The sequence below is a fragment of the Protopterus annectens genome, chromosome 10.part0 (assembly GCF_019279795.1).
Source record: "Protopterus annectens isolate FY-2018-M chromosome 10.part0, PAN1.0, whole genome shotgun sequence".
NCBI lineage: Eukaryota > Metazoa > Chordata > Ceratodontiformes > Protopteridae > Protopterus > Protopterus annectens.
The window spans coordinates 328046542-328065998 of NC_056744.1; the positions used below are offsets into that span (position 1 = coordinate 328046542).

Sequence of the window (19457 nt, forward strand, 5' to 3'; positions counted from 1 at the left end):
ATTTTCAGCCTAAAGACTGTCAGAGTACACAGATGGAGGCTGATGGCTAAGATATGTAAATGGATGAAGTGTCACTTCCCTGAAAGAAGCTGCTGTGCTCGCGGTTTGCCATTTTGACACTGGGTTATAGACTTTGTAGCTGATTATGTTAACTTTGGAGATGAAGGGGATAAAGTCATCTGCATAAAGAATTTTGGGGCTGTGCCCAAAGAAAAAGCATGTGCTTAAAAACCATGGTGACCTTCTTACTTTGATGGGTACGATGTTATGAGGGCATTTTTTGAGCTCCTACATGCAGAAATGATAGTATGCGGTCTGTGATCATTCCTCCTGCTTTTACCACAAATAAAAGAAAAAGTATATTCTAATCCATCCATCCATCCATCCATCCATCCATCCATCCATCCATCCATCCATTCACAACCGCATTTCCCATTTTGCACATGGGGTTGCTGTGTCACTTCAACAGTGGCAATCATCTTGATCCATGGTTTACACTGCTGAGTGTCTAACCCTGCTGTAGTAGTTCATCTGTACTACTCACTTGCACACACACACTCACACCTATGGCCAATTTAGAGTGTCCAATCTACCTACTGCATGGCTTTGGAATGTGGGAGGAAACCGGAGCAATCAGAGGAAGCTCACACGACCACAGGGAGGACATGCAGACTACACATAGAAGGCACCCCAGCCTAGAATCAATCCAGAGAACCTCTTGCTGTGAGTCGATACTGCTCACTGCTGCACCACTGTGGCTACCCAAGTAAAAGGAAAAGGAAATTCTAATAAAAGGTGCATTTAAAATGAAGTGGCGGCACAGAATGTCTAGCAATGACAGGAGTACGGGCGAATATACAGGTGAATGATACACTCATCATAACAGTACATGGTGGAGCTCGTCTTTGTCCTCGGCACAGAACCCCTAGCAATGACAGGAGTACAGGCGAATGTACAGGTGAATGACACACTCATCATAACAGTACATGGTGGGGCTCGTCTTTGTCCTCGGCTCAGAATCTCTAGCAATGACAGGAGTAAGGGTGAATATACAGGTGAATGATACACTCATCATAACAGTACATGGTGGAGCTCGTCTTTGTCCTCGGCACAGAACCTCTAGCAATGACAGGCGTACGGGCAAATATACAGGTGAATGATACACTCATCATAACAGTACATGGTGGGGCTCGTCTTTGTCCTCGGCACAGAATCTGTAGCAATGACAGGAATATGGGTGAATATACAGGTGAATGATACACTCATCATAACAGTACATGGTGGGGCTCTTCTTTGTCCTCATAATTTTACATGTCTGGGTTACACCACTCATCTCCAACAGGCACACTGGCTCTAATTTCTTCTTGGAAGCTGGGTTTGCTTGACCTATCAGTCAGTGAGGCACAAGTTATCCAGTCTGGTAGGTGGAGCTATTCATAGGTTCATGGGTAAGTACTAGGCGAGCTGTCCTTGTGGGACATTTTAAGCCTGGCCAATTTCTCTTTTTGTGCTCAAATTAACTTATGCCATTTGGTTAGAGATTGGCCTTAATGAGAATAACCTGGATCACACCATAGATAACTTGAGGGGACCCACGCATGGGACAAACCATTTAAGAGCTACCTCTGTCCATTAGTAGTACAGGGGGCAGTTCTGAGGTACATTTTCAGTTTCCACCCATAGAGCTAAGTTGTGCTCTAATATGGACAGGATGAACTATGTTTTATGTGGATGGGAAGTCTGTTCCAGAGCAGCAGTATCCTATGTGAGATGTACCTATCCCTCCAAACTGTTCTGTTGATGTTACAGAAGAGGCTTAGATCCCTAAACTGAGTATTTCTGGTTCCATTTGACTTGCTCATGTGCTGTAAATCCATCAGTAATTGGTCAGAGGATGCCTTGTATGCCAGACACAGGTCAAATCTTAATAATGTATAGGATATCAAACATACCAACAGGGCTTTGAGTTGGTTCATCTAGAAGATGTTGTTTAGGCCTTGTATCCTTTTAGTAAGGTACCTCTGTGGGCGTTCCCATTGTTACATGTGTCTGGAGCCAATACATGCCAAAGGGGACATTATATCCAATGACTGACCTAATGAGAGCTAAGTAACGGGGGACAATGACGTCCCTATATCTAGGCACAATCGGTGTTTTTATAAGCTGTGCAATATAGGAAGGCTTTTAAAATAGTAGACACATGTTAGTCAAAAGTAGGTAACTGTCCACATAAGTTCCCAAATCACAATCAACTGAGTTAAGTCTTAGGGGTGTATTCTCATTGTGGTAGTTCCATGGGGTAAATGACTTCCCAAAGGATAGAAAATTGCATTTTTTGGCCAGTTAGTTTCAGTGAATGACTTTGGCACCAGTTATTTATTTGGGATCTTCATGCAGGATGGCCAAGTCATTTTGAGATTCAATGAATTCTCCTAGTTTGCAGTCATCTACAAACTTTGTCAGACAGAGTCCTTTGGTATTGGCTTTTACTTCAAAAAAGTAGATACCAAACAGGAGAGATCCTAACAGAGAACCCTAGGGTACGCCACCAGTGAGTGATCTCTTTGTGGAGGTAACGTCCTCTACTTTGGTTATCTGCATCCTATATGTGAGCTACTGGGTCATACAGCCAGTAACCCAGGGGGTTATTCTCAGTTTATTCAGATTTTCTGCTATGTTTGAGTGGGGAAATTATGTACAAAGCTTTGGCTGGTTGAGCTATGCAGTCTGTACTGTTTTGGCTTCATCCATTGGTTTGGTGACCTTTTCAAAAAGATCCACCAGGTCGAGTAAGCATGACTTGCTCTTGATAAATTCAAACTGAGACTGGTCCAATTTTTGGAAGTTCCCTATGTTTTGATTGATTAGCTCCATGATAAGTCTTTCCATGGCTTTGAATATGAGGCTGGTCAGACATACGGGTCTGCAATTGCCTGGGTCTGTGGAAGGTCATTCCTCATGCAGAGGAATGACTGTAGCTGTTCTCCATTCACTTGGCAGAAAACATGTATGGAGGCTGAAATTGAACAGCGTTTCTAGGTGTGTGGCTAAATCATGCTTCATGCTATTTAAGATGCATCCATGGATATTGTCAGGACCAACTGATGCAGTATTTTTAGCTTTTGATAGCACTTTTAGGACTTGGTTTTGTGTGATAGTTGGAGGCGACCCAATTTCAGGTGTATCTTGAGGACAGACGGAAGACAGAAAGAGGTAAAATTACAGCTAAATTTATTGGCCAATAGGTTCACTATATCTTCAGCCTCAGTGGAGGTACATCATTCACAATCAACTTAGCGCATTGCTGCATTGTGTTTTTGAGATTACTAACATAACTAAAAAAGGTCTTGTGATTGTCTATGGCTTGGATTGCCATTTCAGCCTCACACCTGGCTCTGGTGGATTTTATTACGCTCCTGAGTTGTTTATTTCAGTGACAAGGGTTTTTAGCCTCACACCTGACTCTGGTGGATTTTATTACGCTCCTGAGTTGTTTGCTTATTTTGATAAGGGCTCTAACATTCTGGGAGTAACTCTTCTTACTTTTGGTCATAATTCTTTCCCTTTTATTATAAAGCTTGTTGATATTATGGTTCCACCATGTGGGTTGCTATCTGGGGCTTGCCCTGCACTTGTTCTTATGGGGAACAGCTGTATCTATGCAGCTGCTAACATGTTGGTACAGTGTGGTGGTGTATGTTTCTGTGTTTTCAGTGGAGTTAACTGGGACTGGTGGGGATTTGAACCTTACCAATGTATCACTTACAGGTAGGTAGTTTGTGTTAAAGAAATTTCTAAAAGTACATTGTGTAGAATGGATCTCTGGTTTCAATTCTACTTCAAAGGAAACTGCTTTATGGTCAGAACTAACATGTGACAAGATACAGAAGGGATGGTGCAAGATGCTCCCATATTAGCAAGGACATGATCCAATATGTTATGCCTCCTAGTGGGTACTCTGACTAACTGTTCTAGGGCATTTGTGTTGACAAAGTCCAAGAGTTTCTGTACTTGTGCACTAGTGGTGGTGTAGGTTTCCCAGTCTGTACTTGGATAGTTTAGATCACCTAGGAAAATGGTATTGGACTTATTGCTGGGTGATTCTAGTTCCCGTAGATAGGCGTTGTGGTTTTCTTTTGTCATAGATGGAGTTCTATAGCTAGCTAATATATGGTACCGGACCTTTCTGATGGTTATTTGGACATGAAGAAGCTCTAATGTATTGTACTGCTTTACCAGCCTTGGCGTGAGTGTCTTCTGGATGTAGACTGATACACCTTCACCTTTTCCCCCTCCTGTGTAGTAGCTGGTCTAAACTTGTGGAAGGCGTAATAGCACTGCACAGCCAGTGTGCTGTCCAGTATTTTAAACCATGTCTCAGTCACTATACAGACGTCGATGTCCTCCAGGGTGAGAAGGGTGTGTAGGGAGTGGAGTTTCAATACAGATTCATGAGTCTCATCCAGCACGTGGCCGCTCCCAGAACACATCCTAAGTATGACATAAAAAACACATGGGCTCCTCCCTAATGCTATTAGAAGAAGCATGCAAAGAATAGGTCAAAGGTCAATGTTTACTACTCCCCCCAGCAGTAAGTGGTACGGTCACAAACAGTGTACTACCTTGGGGTTGATGCCAGCAAACCTGTAAATCTAGTGAGAATTACACTAAAGGAATAGGAAACTTATACTGCAGGTACCAGAATTCCAGTGGTTACTGACTCAGCACACAGTTCATCCTGTAGAAATGTCCCATAAAATGAGGGGCAAATATTACCACCCTCAAGCCTTTCTTGCAAAAAAAAAAAAAAAAACTAGCACCAAGGAGAAAAATTCCCAAGACAAAGGAAAGATTTTCAGAAAAACGAGGGGCAACACTACATGTACATGCAATTTATGCATGTAAAGTAATTACAGATCTTCTGATATGCCATTAACTTTCTGTATTTACACTTGGGATATGCACAAATGACAAACGTTCAGACTGACTGACATTTAATAGGCTATCTTTAAGGGCGATATAGCATATCGGCAGTAGAACAAACAGAAAGTTTGTGTTTACCAACTGGGCTCAGTGATGTGTGAGTCAAAAAACTTCATAAAGGCAACCTGATGACATTCAGAACACAACACCTGCATCACATAGACCACACAGTCAGAGTGTCAAGCAGTCACAGCCCTTAAGGCCAAACACTATGCCAGACACACTAGTCATTGGTGACTCCATAGTCAGACACACTGACGTCCCGCTCACCAGACTGAGTAAGGAGAAGGTCACAGTAAGCTGCCTGTCGGGTGCTAGAATCCGCCACATAACGCATGCACTCAGGTCTCTCAACAGCAGGTACAAGTACGACTCAATCATTGTCCACGCTGGTGTAAACGACCTGAGACGTACCTGCCTGGACTACATGAAAAGAGACATAGAGGAGCTCTCTGATTATGTAGCCCAGGCTGGTATGACCCTGACCTTGAGCAGTATCCTACCTTCACCAAGAATGATGCCACAATACAGAGATAAGATGATCAGCTTTAACAATTGGCTTAAACTCTGGTGTCATTCAAAGGGGATCCAATGTCTGTCTGCCTGGGATGACATGCTGGACAAGCCACGCTGCTTCGCAAGGGACGGCTTGCACTTGTCACCCCTGGGATTCCGGATTTTGGTAAAGGCTCTTGCCACCCCCATAGTTCCTTTTTTAGGCAAGGCTCAAATTCTAAACCTACCACCCTAGAACAAAACAAAGAAAAAAACTAAGGGTAATGCTGCTCAATGCCAGAAGTCTCAACCTCAAGATGCACGCACTCGAGGCCCTTCTCAGTATGGAGAACATCGATGTCTGTGCTGTGACAGAAACCTGGTTCAAGGCTCCTGAGAGCACCCCAGCACTATCAGGTTTTACCTCATATCATGCGTTCCGGCCACAAAACCCGGACAATACCAAGAAAGGAGGAGGGGTATCCATATTCATCAAGGACACCCACACCTCAAGATTGGTGGTAACGCACGATGCATCGGAAACCATCCAGGTGCAATTAACCATAGGCAAGACTGCTCTGCAATTTGTAGCATGTTACAGGCCACCCTCGCAAACTCAGGAACCTCACATGGCCTTCCTGAAAACACTGGAGGGGATAAATGTATCTCCGAACACCATCATACTAGGTGACTTCAACTACCCTAATATAGACTGGGAACACTACTCAAGCCCAAACACTCTAGCCCAAAAGTTCCTGGAATTCATAAACTCAAATGCCATGGAACAACTAGTCACCATCCCCACAAGAGGAGAGAACATACTTGATCTCATCATCACGAACATGGGAGCACAATGTTCAACGCCAGAAGTATACCCCTCACTGGTGAGATCTGATCACAAACTAATCTCGCTGGAGGTCCTCATCCCGCCCCCGCCCGAAATGAAAAAGACCACAGTAAAGAACTTCTCGAAAGCCGACTTCACACTTCTAAAGACTAGTGTGGTCTCCTTTAAGGCCCCTGAGCCGGCGGTTAACATTACTCAAACCGCTGAATCACTTACAAATGCCTTCTACCAGCACCTGCAGGGCTGCATGGATCAGGCAATCCCAAGCAAAACAAAGACTCTTTGTACCAAAGGCAAGCGTCCAGTCTGGTGGACCCCAGCCATAAACAAACTCTACAATAAAAGGAGAAAGCTACTACAAGATAGAGCAAAATCCTTAAAAGGTAAGACACCGCTGATCACTATAAGTAAAAAGCTAAGAGCTCTCATAAAATCATCCAAAGCTAATTTTGAGAAAAATAGCTAAGGACTCTAAAGACAACCATAAAGCATTCTTTAGCTATGTCAGAAACCTAGGAGGAAACTCCCAGATATGTTCAGAATTAGTTCAAAATGATGTGAAGATTACTGATCCTACAGACATTGCCAACATACTGGCTGACAGGTTCAGTGCAAACTTCTCCCCACCCTCCCCGCCTAAAGAAGAGATATCTATACCAAATGATTGTAGCCCCCCAAACATCTCCAATGCTCAGGTGAGAACTGCTCTCTCCAAGGCAAAGAACACAGCATCCATGGGACCTGATGGTGTCCCCGGTTGTGTGCTCCATGAACTCAACGAGGAATTAAACCCACAGTTAGGACAGCTGTTTAATCTTAGTCTCACCTCCGGATACGTACCCAGGAGTGGCGCACAGCGACTGTGGTCCCACTCCACAAAGGCGGTGCCTCCACTGACCCTGGAAATTACCGTCCCATTAGCTTGACAAGCCTGATCTGCAAAGCCATGGAAAGGATCATAATGGATCTCATAAATAAAGACATAGGGAATTTGCAGACTTTGGATCCAACCCAGTTTGGCTTTGTCAAAGGCAGATCATGCCTTTTAAACTTGGTTGACTTTTTCGAAACAGTCACCAAGGCCATTGACGAGGGAAAGGCAGTCCATACAGCCTACCTCGACCTGGCGAAGGCCTTCGATACAATACCCCACTCGGGTATCATTGAAAAACTCATCAACTTAAATGTAAACCCATACATTACAAGATGGGTTGCAAACTGGCTGAGTGACAGAACCCACAGGGTCAGAGTTGCTGGCGCCATGTCAGACTCTAAGCCTGTCACAAGTGGTGTCCCACAGGGCTCAGTCCTGGGCCCACTCTTGTTTGGCATCTACTTTTCTGAAGTACAAGCAAACACAGGAGGGTTATGGCTGACAAAGTTCGCAGATGACTGCAAACTGGGCGCCGTAGTTGAGAACACATCCGACACAGACATCCTTCAGAAGGGTCTCACAGAAACGGATAACTGGTGCCAGAGCCATGGCCTCAAGTTAAATGCCAAGAAATGCATAGTCATACCCTTTGGGAAAAATAAGGTTACCCCTAGCTACCATATAGGTGGCAATCCCCTGAACACAGAAGAAGTTATTAGGGACCTGGGAACCCAGGTTGACAGTAGCCTTTCATTCGACACTCATATTGCTAAAGTAGTTAGGAAGACCTTCTACATTGCCCACCTTATCATGAAAGGATTCACATCTAGATCAAGGGAAGTCATAGTCTCACTATACTCATCACTCATCAGACCAATGATCGAGTACAATGCCCCATTCAGAATGTATCTGACCCGACACTTGCAGCAGCTGGAGAGGCCACAAAAGTTCCTCACCAAAAGGATAAAGGGTCTCAAAAATCTTTCTTATGCTGCACGACTGAAAGAACTCCAGTTATATTCAGTTGCGTACCGCTTGCTCAGAGGTGACCTATGCCTGACATACAAGGCCATGTCAAACCCAGATTTGATGAATATGCTTCATCTCAAAAAATCTAGATCCCTCAGAGCCACAAGGGCGGGTGACTTAAACCTCGACACAGTTATTAATAGGACGTGCTGGAGGGATAGATTCATCACTCAAAGACTCCCTATGCTGTGGAACAAAATCCCGGTTTATGTGAGGCAGAGCACCTCACTGGCCTTGTTCAAGAGGAATCTTGACCAATGGATGGGAGATCGCAGATACACCCCAGGGGTTACCTCAGTGTCACTGCTCGACAGAGGCACAGCTAAATAATGGGCATAGTTTCTCCAAACTAAGGGGTGGCGTAAGCCACAAAAAACTATGGGCTAGGCCTATAAATGCCCTCGGGCAGATAGCCTAGTATAAACCTATGAACCTATGCTGTAGAAAGGAAATGCAAAAGAAAGAAAGACGGGAGGAAGGAAGACAGGGATGGAAGGGCTACTTTAGAGGGTCTACATTCGTTTGTCGAAAGACATCGCCACTGAATGCTTCTCCAGCGACACCACACTGACTACTCAAGAATATATGATGCTCAGCCACTGACCTCATGTGACTCAGCCACTGACCTCATGTGACATTTTCTTCTCATACTTCCCATTTTATAAAAGATGACATCCTCCAGGACACTGCTGCCTTTCTTTAAGACCATAAAAGTTTCCAAAGCTCAGTGGTTCACTAGGATACTTCCTGTTGAAGTCACATGCAATCCAAACTTGAGAAATGGCTCAGCTATAGGTGGTAACTAGCTGTGGGGTGAGGGTTGTGCTGGCAACTGCCAGCTTTCTCATCCCAGAGGGAGTTGTGGCATGCCCTTTCAGCAGATGCCAGGGAGAAGTAGCCAGGATAGCACACAGTAGCATGTTATGTCGAAGGTGCTATCAGATATCAGAGTAGGACAAGTCCGGATTTACCAGCTCATGGCACTGCTGAACTCAATGACGACAGGACATTAAGTATTACAATAAAACCACACTCATCTCTTCATGTTGTAAGTGATCATTTCTTATCCACAGTGTCCCCACTCTGCAGAAACAGGGGTGCATTGCTTATCTCTGCAAGGACAATAGATTGTACAAGGAAAGTGGTTTGATTCAGGGCCATTGGGATGGGGATAAGAACTGAAACTACATACTGGGGATGTTCAGTAAAATATAAACTTAAAAATGCATAAACTATTCTGCCACTCCCCCCTCCCCAATGTTCAAAAAGTGTACATATGAAGTTTTGGTATAGAAGCGAAGGGAACTGTAGCATCACTGATTCAGTCGGTAGTAAAACACATTTGGTGCCAGAAGATCAGAAGGCTGGGGTTCTATTCTCACACCAGGTGCTTGGATTAATTACAAACAATGATACTACACTGCAGCATAAAGGTGTGACGTCCTGCAGATGCGACATTAAACAAGGTCCCATCAGCTTGAGTTGGTGGTTGCTCATTCGGATGTAAAACTCCCATGGCACTTATAAAAAAAAAAAAAAAAAAAAAAAAAAAAAGTAGGAGAAAGTGCTAGTACCAAATGTTCCCTAGTTAGTATGAATACTACCTTGGATCTCCCCTGAAATGAGGACACTGGCATAGTGGGACTAACCAGTCAACAAAGTGTAAATAAAATACATGTTTTCATACAGAAAGACTGTAAGCTAGGAACACACTAAACTGCACCGGCATCATGCTTGCATGTCTACAAAATGGGGGTAGTTAAAATAAATGCATGCAGCAAACACAAGGCACTTTAATAACGGATGGTAGAATGTATGTGATTAGATCAAGTTATGACAAAACCCTAATCTAAGAGACAGAGCTACAAGTTAACTATGTGGGCCACATTTCTGCCATCAAAAATTTTATTTGTTCATTTCAGCAAAGGTAAACAACTGTTTCTATATCTTTTTGCAGATCCAGTTATAAGAATCTCCTAAAATAAATTAAACAGAAAAAAAATACATGCATGTTTTTAACACCCATTAAAAAGGGAAAACATAAAAAAAGAAAGGCTACAAGAGATGGAGAAACAGCTTAATGGTTACTACTATAAACTTCTACAAACTTCCATATCTGCACATTATGGAAACCAGACTAGAGCATGGGCTAGGGATTCTGATTTCGAGATTAGAGTACCCCCTAACTGCTTCCCTGAACCCAGCTCACAAGAACAACATGTTCCACACTGCCCTAGACAAAATCTGCAGTTTCATCTGTCTCCTTGTCCAAACATTCCCTGCCTTCTGACTAACACTCAAGCTAATGAGTCTTAAATCCTGCTTCCTGCTTGCTCATATACTGAAAATAACAGCCTTCTCTGTGCCCTAAGAATCCACTATCAGAACCCCTTCAAACTAAAAAGTCTTTTATTTTATGCATTTATTTGTTTGCTACTTCTTAGCGAGGTAAGTGAGTGCCCAACTGACCCTTTTCAGCCATGACCTGGAATCAGAGAGCACTTTACACAAAATGAAGTAAAAAACAGGTTTCTAAAGAGCATATTCATGCACACACTACAGTAACTTTAAATTTCTGTGAAGGTGATAAGAACAGACATATACATGCGATGCAGTAACTATAGAACAGATAAAGTTAAACATAATAGTCTGTATAATAGATGATAGCATACTGTGTACAATACATACAAGAGATTACAATTTGATATTCCCTGGATTACTTTTAAGTACTAATTGCAAGCAGTAATGGAGACGTGCGGCTAGTTATTTATAAGCAATTGTTTTTAAAACACTTGCACCTGGATTTGTTATTTAGGTGACGTCTTAGTGCTTTTTTGAACTCAATCAATGTTTATGGTGATCTGAAGTCTGTGGCAAGCTTACTCCAAGTAGTAGGACCTGACATGGAAAATGCTTTTTCTCCTGCGTTTTAAAATGTGGGTGGGCAAGGGTCATGTTAGGCTCCCTATTGAAATATCGGCACTCGAAATGCTGAGTGCCAAAACGTAGGAAAAAAGACTGAAAACACAGGAAAAGAGTCAATCCCGAAAATTGCTCTTCTCTTTAAAACTTCTTTTTGCAGGGAAGGGCAAGCCCCCTCTGCACCCCCCTCCCAAACTTTTATATACCAACTCTGAGATTGCCATAACTCACAGAAAAGGGAATGTTCCAAGAAATGGTGTCTTGGACTTAGTATATGTAAATCCTATCTTTCAGCCATTCATTCTCCCCGTTTGGGGACTCACTCTAGCTGGTGTCAATATTTCAAATGGTTACCGTCATGTTGTCTTCCTGCTATTACCTTAAGGAATATGTAGATTCTTTCAATGGCTGCTTTCTTCTCAAGGTGGGGCAACATGCATATTTATTCATTTTAAATAGACTGGAGATTAGAAGACAGGAAGCGCTATCTGAGAATAGGAATCAGTTTATTCCATTATAAAGTCACAATGACGTGTGCATGTGTCTGTTAGGAGGGCAAACCTGAACATTTTATTTTTGGTTATTTGAAGTTGTGTTGAGTGAAGGGTTAGTAATGGTAAGTGGCACTCTGTTTTTTGGGAAAGGATATTCCTGGCTATGAATTTCCTAGAAAATGGGAAACAACAAGTTTACAAAGCAAGAAATCAGTACTGCAGATTGAAAAATCAATCACCAGGAGAATCTACACAAGGAACCACAGCCATACAGTACAAAACCCAGAAATGTATTCACGTTTAGCACTTTCATCCACAGCACTTCTGATGAAGTCCTACAAGTGCTGTGGACAAAAGTGCTGATAAACTTCTGAACTTTGTACTGTGTGGTCGTGCTTCCTTACATATCCTTGCATATGACGGTTTGTAAAATAAGCTAAGTTAGGACCTTTTGAGGGACATTGTCAGTGTTTTTTGTAAATGATAAAGTAGGGTCAAGAGTGACCCCTTGTAAACTGCATTTGGTGATGTTCTGCAGCATATTACTCTGCCTAGGTGTGAGTGAAAGAGAGGGAAAGGCTGACATCTTCTGAGCTGAACCAAATCACATAACACGAGTTCTTGATGGGTTGATAAGCAGTTTATCTGTAGACGACCATTTACATAGTCGAAAAGTCAAAAAGTGTTTGTTTGCTGTTTAATTTAATTGTTTGGCTGCCCACTAAAGTGTGCTAGCCTGTACTACTGACTTATTGCCTTTTCTGCATTTCTGTGTGTTTCTATTTAAAAACAAAAAAAACAAAAAGCATTCCTTGTTTTACTGCCTCTCCTAAACTAGTTAGACCAGTTTACAGGCCTTGCTGTATCCTGGGCTGTGTTGTAGTTCCTGTGTTGTCCATTGCCTTACTTGGATAGAAGGAAGTTTCTTAGCTCACCAGTGGGAGTGGGGAGCCTTGAATAGCCTACCAGTCCTTGAAGGAAGTGACCTCAGCACAAGAAGCTGTAGTAATTGGTCATTTTGGACCATTTCTAGCTCTTTTAAAGTTCCCTGGTTAAAATCTGCCTCTGGCATTTTTTTGAAGCCATATTGCTCAGACACAGCTCCACGTGGTCCTGTTGAGTCTTCCTGGCTACAGAGAACTGAAAAAAAGCGACTGCTTTCCTGATTAAGTATCCTGCTGGTTTTTATATTTGTTTTACCTTCTACTGCTTACCTAGAGCAATCTTTAACTGTTTTCATAGTTATTTACTGCATTTTTATTATCTGCACTTAAAAGTACATTTTAGTCGAAATTAGTCTAATTCAAGTCGAAAAGTGTTTGTTTGCTGTTTAATTTAATTGTTTGGCTGCCCACTAAAGTGTGCTCGCCTGTACTACTGACTTATTGCCTTTTCTGCATTTAGCGCGGAGTTGCCACTAGAGCACCATCGGGCAGCCAAGTTAAACAAGGTTAAACTATTTGTGGCTCCGTAAAGTCTGCTCTTCATTTTTTCCCTTAGAACTGCTCTACTTGTAATCTAAACAGTCTATTCTCTATCTGTAAAGCTCAGCACTTGTTCCTAAAGCATTTTTTAGTCAGGTAAAGCACTTCTATATTATACAAAGTACTTCACTAGCTTAAAACCCCCTTGAGTACCCACTTCCCTAGAGGTCCTTTCTGACTCAGTTACTCAGCAAACTTTTTCATTTCTTCTAGCATGTCAAAGGGTCAGTTGCTAGCGTCCTCTCCTGCTCAGCTGGTGAATCTGGGAATATTGAGGCAATGTTACAATTGCCTCATGTACACAGACAACCCTCTCCTCCTCCCACAAAACACAAATACATGCGAGAGATGCAACTATATAGCCAAACTGGAGGCTGAGCTCTCTCAACTCAGGACTGGCAAAACCAGACAGGAGGAGAAGGTAACCACACACACTATAAACCCAGTCTCACATAGAACTATCACAACTACAAATCAAACACATAAACACACAAAGACATACTCGGAGGCACTGATCAAAAATCTACCAAAACAGTAGAGGCCTCCAAAGCAGACACCCAAACAACTGCCACCTCATGACATAACACAAGCAACACATAGATCACAAAGTCAGTGTGCAAATCAGTCACAGCCCTTAAGGCCAAACACAATGCCAAACACACTTGTCATAGGTGACTCCATAGTCAGACACACTGACGTCCCACTCACCAGACTGAACAAGGAGAGGGTCACAGTAAGCTGCCTGTCGGGCGCTAGAATCCGCCACATAACACAAGCACTCAGGTCACTCTACAGCAAGTACAAGTATGACTCAGTCATTGTCCATGCCGGTGTGAATGACCTGAGACGTACCTCCCTGGACTACATGAAAAGAGACATAAAGGAGCTCTCAGATTATGTAGCCCAGGCTGGTATGACCCTGACCCTGAGCAGTATCCTACCTTCACCAAGAATGATGCCACAATACAGAGACAAAATGATCAGTTTTAATAATTGGCTTAATTTCTGGTGTCATTCTAAGGGGATCCAATGTTTGTCTGCCTGGAATGACATGCTTGACAAGCCACGCTGCTTCGCAAGGGAAGGCTTGCACCTGTCACCCCTGGGTTTCTGGATATTGGCAAAGGCTCTTGCCACCCCCATAGTGCCTTTTTTAGACAAGGCTCAAATTCTAAGCCCACCGCCCTAGAAAACAATAATGGAAAAAAACTAAGGGTAATGCTGCTCAATGCCAGAAGTCTAAATCTCAAGATGCATGCCCTCGAAGCCCTCCTCAGTATGGAGAACATCGATGTCTGTGCTGTGACTGAAACCTGGTTCAAGGCTCCTGAGAGCACCCCGGCACTATCAGGTTTTACCTCATATCATGCGTTCCGGCCCCAAAACCCGGACCGTACCACAAAAGGAGGGGTGTATCCATATTCATCAAGGATACCCACACCTCCAGGCTGGTGGCAACTCACGAAGCATCAGAGACCATTCAGGTGCAATTAACCATAGGCAAAACTGCTCTACAGTTTGTAGCATGTTACAGGCCACCCTCTCAAACTCAGGAACCCCACACAGCCTTCCTGAAGACACTGGAGAGTATAAATGTCTCTCCAAACACCATCATATTGGGTGACTTCAACTACCCAAACATAGACTGGGAACATTACTCAAGCCCCAATACCCTAGCCTAAAGGTTCCTGGAGTTCATAAACTCAAATGCTATGGAACAACTTGTCACCATTCCCACAAGAGGTGAAAATATACTAGACTTGATCATCACAAACATGGGGACAAAATGCTCCACACTGGAAGTATATCCCTCATTGGTGAGATCAGACCATAAACTAATCTCACTGGAGATCCACATCCCCCCCCCCCCCCCCACAAAAAAGACCACAGTGAAGAACTTCTCAAAAGCCAACTTCACACTTCTTAAGACTGGTGTGGTATCCTTCAAGGCCCCTGAGCCATTGGAAACCACAACCCACGCTGCTGAATCCCTTACAAATGCTTTCTACGAGCACCTCCAGGATTGCATGGATCAAGCAATCCCAAATAAAATCAAGATCCTTTCCACCAAAGGCAAGCGCCCGATCTGGTGGACACCAGCCATAAACAAACTTTACAACAAGAGGAGAAAGCTACTACAAGATAGAGCAAAATCCCTAAAAGGGAAGACATCTCTGATCAATACTAGTAAAAAACTACGATCACTCATAAAATCATCCAAGGCCAACTTTGAGAGAAAAATCGACAAGGACTCAAAAGACAATCATAAGGCCTTCTTTAGCTATGTTAGAAATCTGGGTGGAAACTCCCAGATATGCTCAGAATTAGTCTAAAATGATACAAAAATCACTGAACCCACAGACATTGCAAACATACTGGCAGACAGGTTCAGTGAAAATTTCTCCCTTCCCTCCCCCCCAAAAGGAGAAATATCTATCCCAGCAGAGTGTAGCCTCCCAATCATCTCAAATGCCCAGGTGAGAGCTGCTCTCTCTAAAGCTAAAAACACAGCATCAATGGGACCGGATGGTGTCCCCGGCTGTGTGCTACATGAACTCAATGAGGAACTAAACCCACACATAAGGCTGCTGTTTAATCTTAGCCTTACCACAGGATACGTACCCAAAGAGTGGCGTACGGCAACTGTGGTCCCACTCCACAAAGGCGGTGCTTCTACGGTCCCTGGTAATTACCGCCCCATAAGCTTAACAAGCCTGGTCTGCAAAGCTATGGAGAGGATCATAATGGAACTCATAAATAAAGACATAGGGGACCTACAGACATTGGATCCTACCCAATTCGGCTTTGTCAAGGGCAGATCATGCCTCTTGAACTTGGTCGACTTTTTTGAAACAGTCACCAAGGCCGTTGATGAGGGTAAGGCAGATCACACACCCTACTTTGACCTTGCAAAAGCTTTCGACACAATACCCCACTCGGGTATCATAGAAAAGCTCACCAGCTTAAATGTAAACCCATATGTCACAAGATGGGTTGCAAACTGGCTTAAGGACAGAACCCACAGGGTTAGAGTTGCTGGTGCCATGTCAGACTCCAAGCCAGTCACTAGCGGTGTCCCACAGGGCTCAGTCCTGGGCCCCCTCTTGTTCGGCATCTACTTTTCAGAAGTGCAGGCAAACATAGGAGGATTGTGGCTGACAAAGTTTGCAGATGACTGCAAACTGGGCGCCATAGTTGAAAATCCATCAGACACAGATATCCTTCAGACGGGTCTCATAGAAACGGATAACTGGTGCCAGAGCCATGGCCTTAAGCTAAACGCCAAAAAATGTATAGTCATACCCTTTGGTAAAAACAAGGTAACCCCAAGTTACCACATAGGTGGCAATCCATTAAGCACAGAAGAGGTTATCAGGGACCTGGGGACCCAAGTTGACAGTAACCTTTCTTTTGACACTCACATTGCCAAAGTGGTTAGGAGGACCTTCTACATTGCCCACCTGATTATGAAGGGATCCACATCCAGATCAAGGGAGGTCATTGTTCCCCTGTACTCTTCACTTATCAGACCAATGATTGAGTACAATGCCCCATTCGGAATGTATCTTACCCGACACCTGCAGCAATTGGAAAGACCCCAGAAGTTCCTCACCAAAAGGATAAAGGGGCTCAAAAATATGCCATATGCTGCCCGACTGAAGAAACTCCAGCTCTATTCAGTCGCATACCATCTGCTCAGAGGTGACCTGTGCCTGACATACAAGGCCACGTCCAACCCGGAATTAATGGACATGCTCCACCTCAAAAAATCCAAATCCACCAGAGCCACAAGAGCAAGAGACTTAAACCTCAACACGGATATAAATAGGACATGCTGGAGGGACAGATTCATCACCCAGAGACTCCCTATGCTGTGAAACAGAATCCCGGTCCATGTGAGACAGAGCACCTCGCTGGCTCTGTTCAAGAGGAATCTTGACCAGTGGATGGGAGATCGTAGGTTTACCCCGGGGATCATCTCTGTATCACTGCTGGACAGAGGCACGGCAAACTAATGGGTATAGTATTCTTTAACCTAAGGGGTGGTGAAAGCCACACAACTCTGGCTAGGCTTATAAATGCCCTAGGGCAGATAGCCTAGTATGAACCTATGAACCTATGAACCTATAAACTAGAGAAGCTCTTTCTTGTTTGACTTTGTAGAATTTTATGAGTTTTGCTAGTTTCAATAAGTAAGACATCATCTGGGGGCAGAAACACATCAAGTAGGATCATTTATGAAAATGGAGAGGCAGAGAGGGCCAAGCACAGAGCCTTGGGGTCTCCAGTATTAAGTACCATTTTTACACAGACTTAATTGTTATATTGATCTTCAAATGCCCTGCTGGAAAGGCAGCTTTTAAACTACCTCACTGTATTGCCACCAAAACTGTACCTTTTAAGTTTCATCACCAATCTATTGTGGTTAGCTGCCTCAAATGCATGAGTCATATCAACACACAGAGGCATCCATAATGAGGTTCTTGCTCACATTACAGTAAATGGAAACAGTAGTAGTGATTAAAGCTATTGTGGTGGTGAAGGCTTTGTGAAAGCCATGCTGGTGGTCAGAGACAAGGCCATAGCTATTAATTTGTTTTGGAAATTTGTTTATAAAGAAGTTCCTCAAATATTTTTGAAAGAGGGAACAGAATTGCTTATGGTCTGTAATCTTTTAGGAGTTTTGGAGAGGCTGCTTTGGGGAGTGGGAGAATGAGGGCATGTTTAATGGGGTCTATATCACGTAATCTAAGTTTTATAACTTTGAATACTATATGGTCGAACCCATATGTTCGAAGTTGTAAAACTTCGAATACGGTAAAAAATAAATAAAAATAATAAAAAGCTTACCTGATGGCTTTAAGCAGGAGGGCAAGCTCCCCTGCCCCCCCCGCTCTTTAAATATACTAACTCCAAGACCGCACTGCAGTACAATGTGGCAAGGAAGGATTTCCCTTTATTACATTGTAGTGCGATCTCAGAGTTGGTATATTTAAAGAGCGGGGGGTGTGGGGGTGCACTGGGGCTTGCCCCTTCCTGCGTTTATCCATCAGGTAAGCTTTTTATTATTTGTATTTATTTATTTTTTTACTGTAATCGAAGTTTTACAACTTGAAACATATGGGTTCGGCCATATAGTGTTCAAAGTTATAAAACTTCGATTGCGTGATATAGACCCTGTTTAATGCTATGGGGGAGGGAGAAGTTAAAATGTAGCACAGTGATTCTGCAGTTTTGTCCACTGATTTTGTTAGGAAAGCGGGGGTAAAGTAAGTTAGATTTGGTGGGTGAAGCATTCAGGTTTTTTTGGAGCTTTTTCATTTCGCTGACTAATTTCTGTAAAGTGGAATGAGCAGAGTATTCAGCTAATGGCTGGAGCTGTGGGTAGCTGTTGGTGTTGATACTTGGACAGGATGAAGGGGACTGACTGGTAATGGCTTCCATAGAAGAAGTTAGGAATGCTTTGTATTTCTCAGCAAAGAAAGTGCTAGAAATGGAATCCATGGTTGCAGGAAAGCGGTGTGTTATATGAGGTGCTGATTTAATTTCTTTCCAAAAGAGTTTGGATTGACTGGTTGTGGTATTTTGCTTTTTCTTTAAGTGCTGTGCTTTTGCTGAATTAATTGCCATTCTGGTTGCTTTTCTGTAGGTAAGGTACGTTAGACGTAGACCATTACTGAGTGGGTTTTGCTTCCAATCTTTGCAGGCTATGTCTCTTAGTTTCATCATCTTCTTGAAGCCTTTATTCAGCCAGGGACAAATTTGGCCTCTAAGCCTTCTACAAATAGTCAAGAAGACAGAGTCCTGTATAGAGAACAGGATGGAGATAAAATATTCCACTCTAAGGTATCGAGGGTTGTAGTGGGATTGGTGAGCTTTTGTTCTGGAAAGGGTCTGTCTGTGACTATCTGGGGAGGAGGTTTAGCTGTTTTGAATGACCAGGAGGACATAACTGGGCAATGACAGTTGAAATTATTTAAAAAGATATTAAGTGAGGTGCACCTGTGTTTGAGGATGGTTATTATTAGATCTACAGCAGAGACTTGGTTTGTTTGACTAGGTTTGGCCTAGTGGGGACGTTTACCAAGTGCTCTAGATGGTATTACTCTAACACTGTGATTAGTTTATTGCTTTCTGCTAAAGTTTCCAAGTACAACAACATTTGGGAGGCAGTGGGAAATATTTGTTTAATTATATTTTGTACACATGTGGGTGACAGTGATGTAATATATACAGAAGCACCTGACAGCTGGGTATATTTCCCTAGTATCCGATGGTCTAGAACCCAGTTTGGTGTCCTGTCATAGAGGAATTGTTTTTAAAAGTAG

The 19457-nt window shown here is 43.1% G+C and overlaps 1 protein-coding gene across 3 annotated transcripts in view; it reads right to left on the reverse strand.

Annotated features, from left to right (window-relative positions):
- DNM3 (dynamin 3) overlaps window positions 1-19457 on the reverse strand; it is a 2680418-nt gene that overhangs the window by 1620369 nt on the left and 1040592 nt on the right. The window lies entirely within an intron of this gene.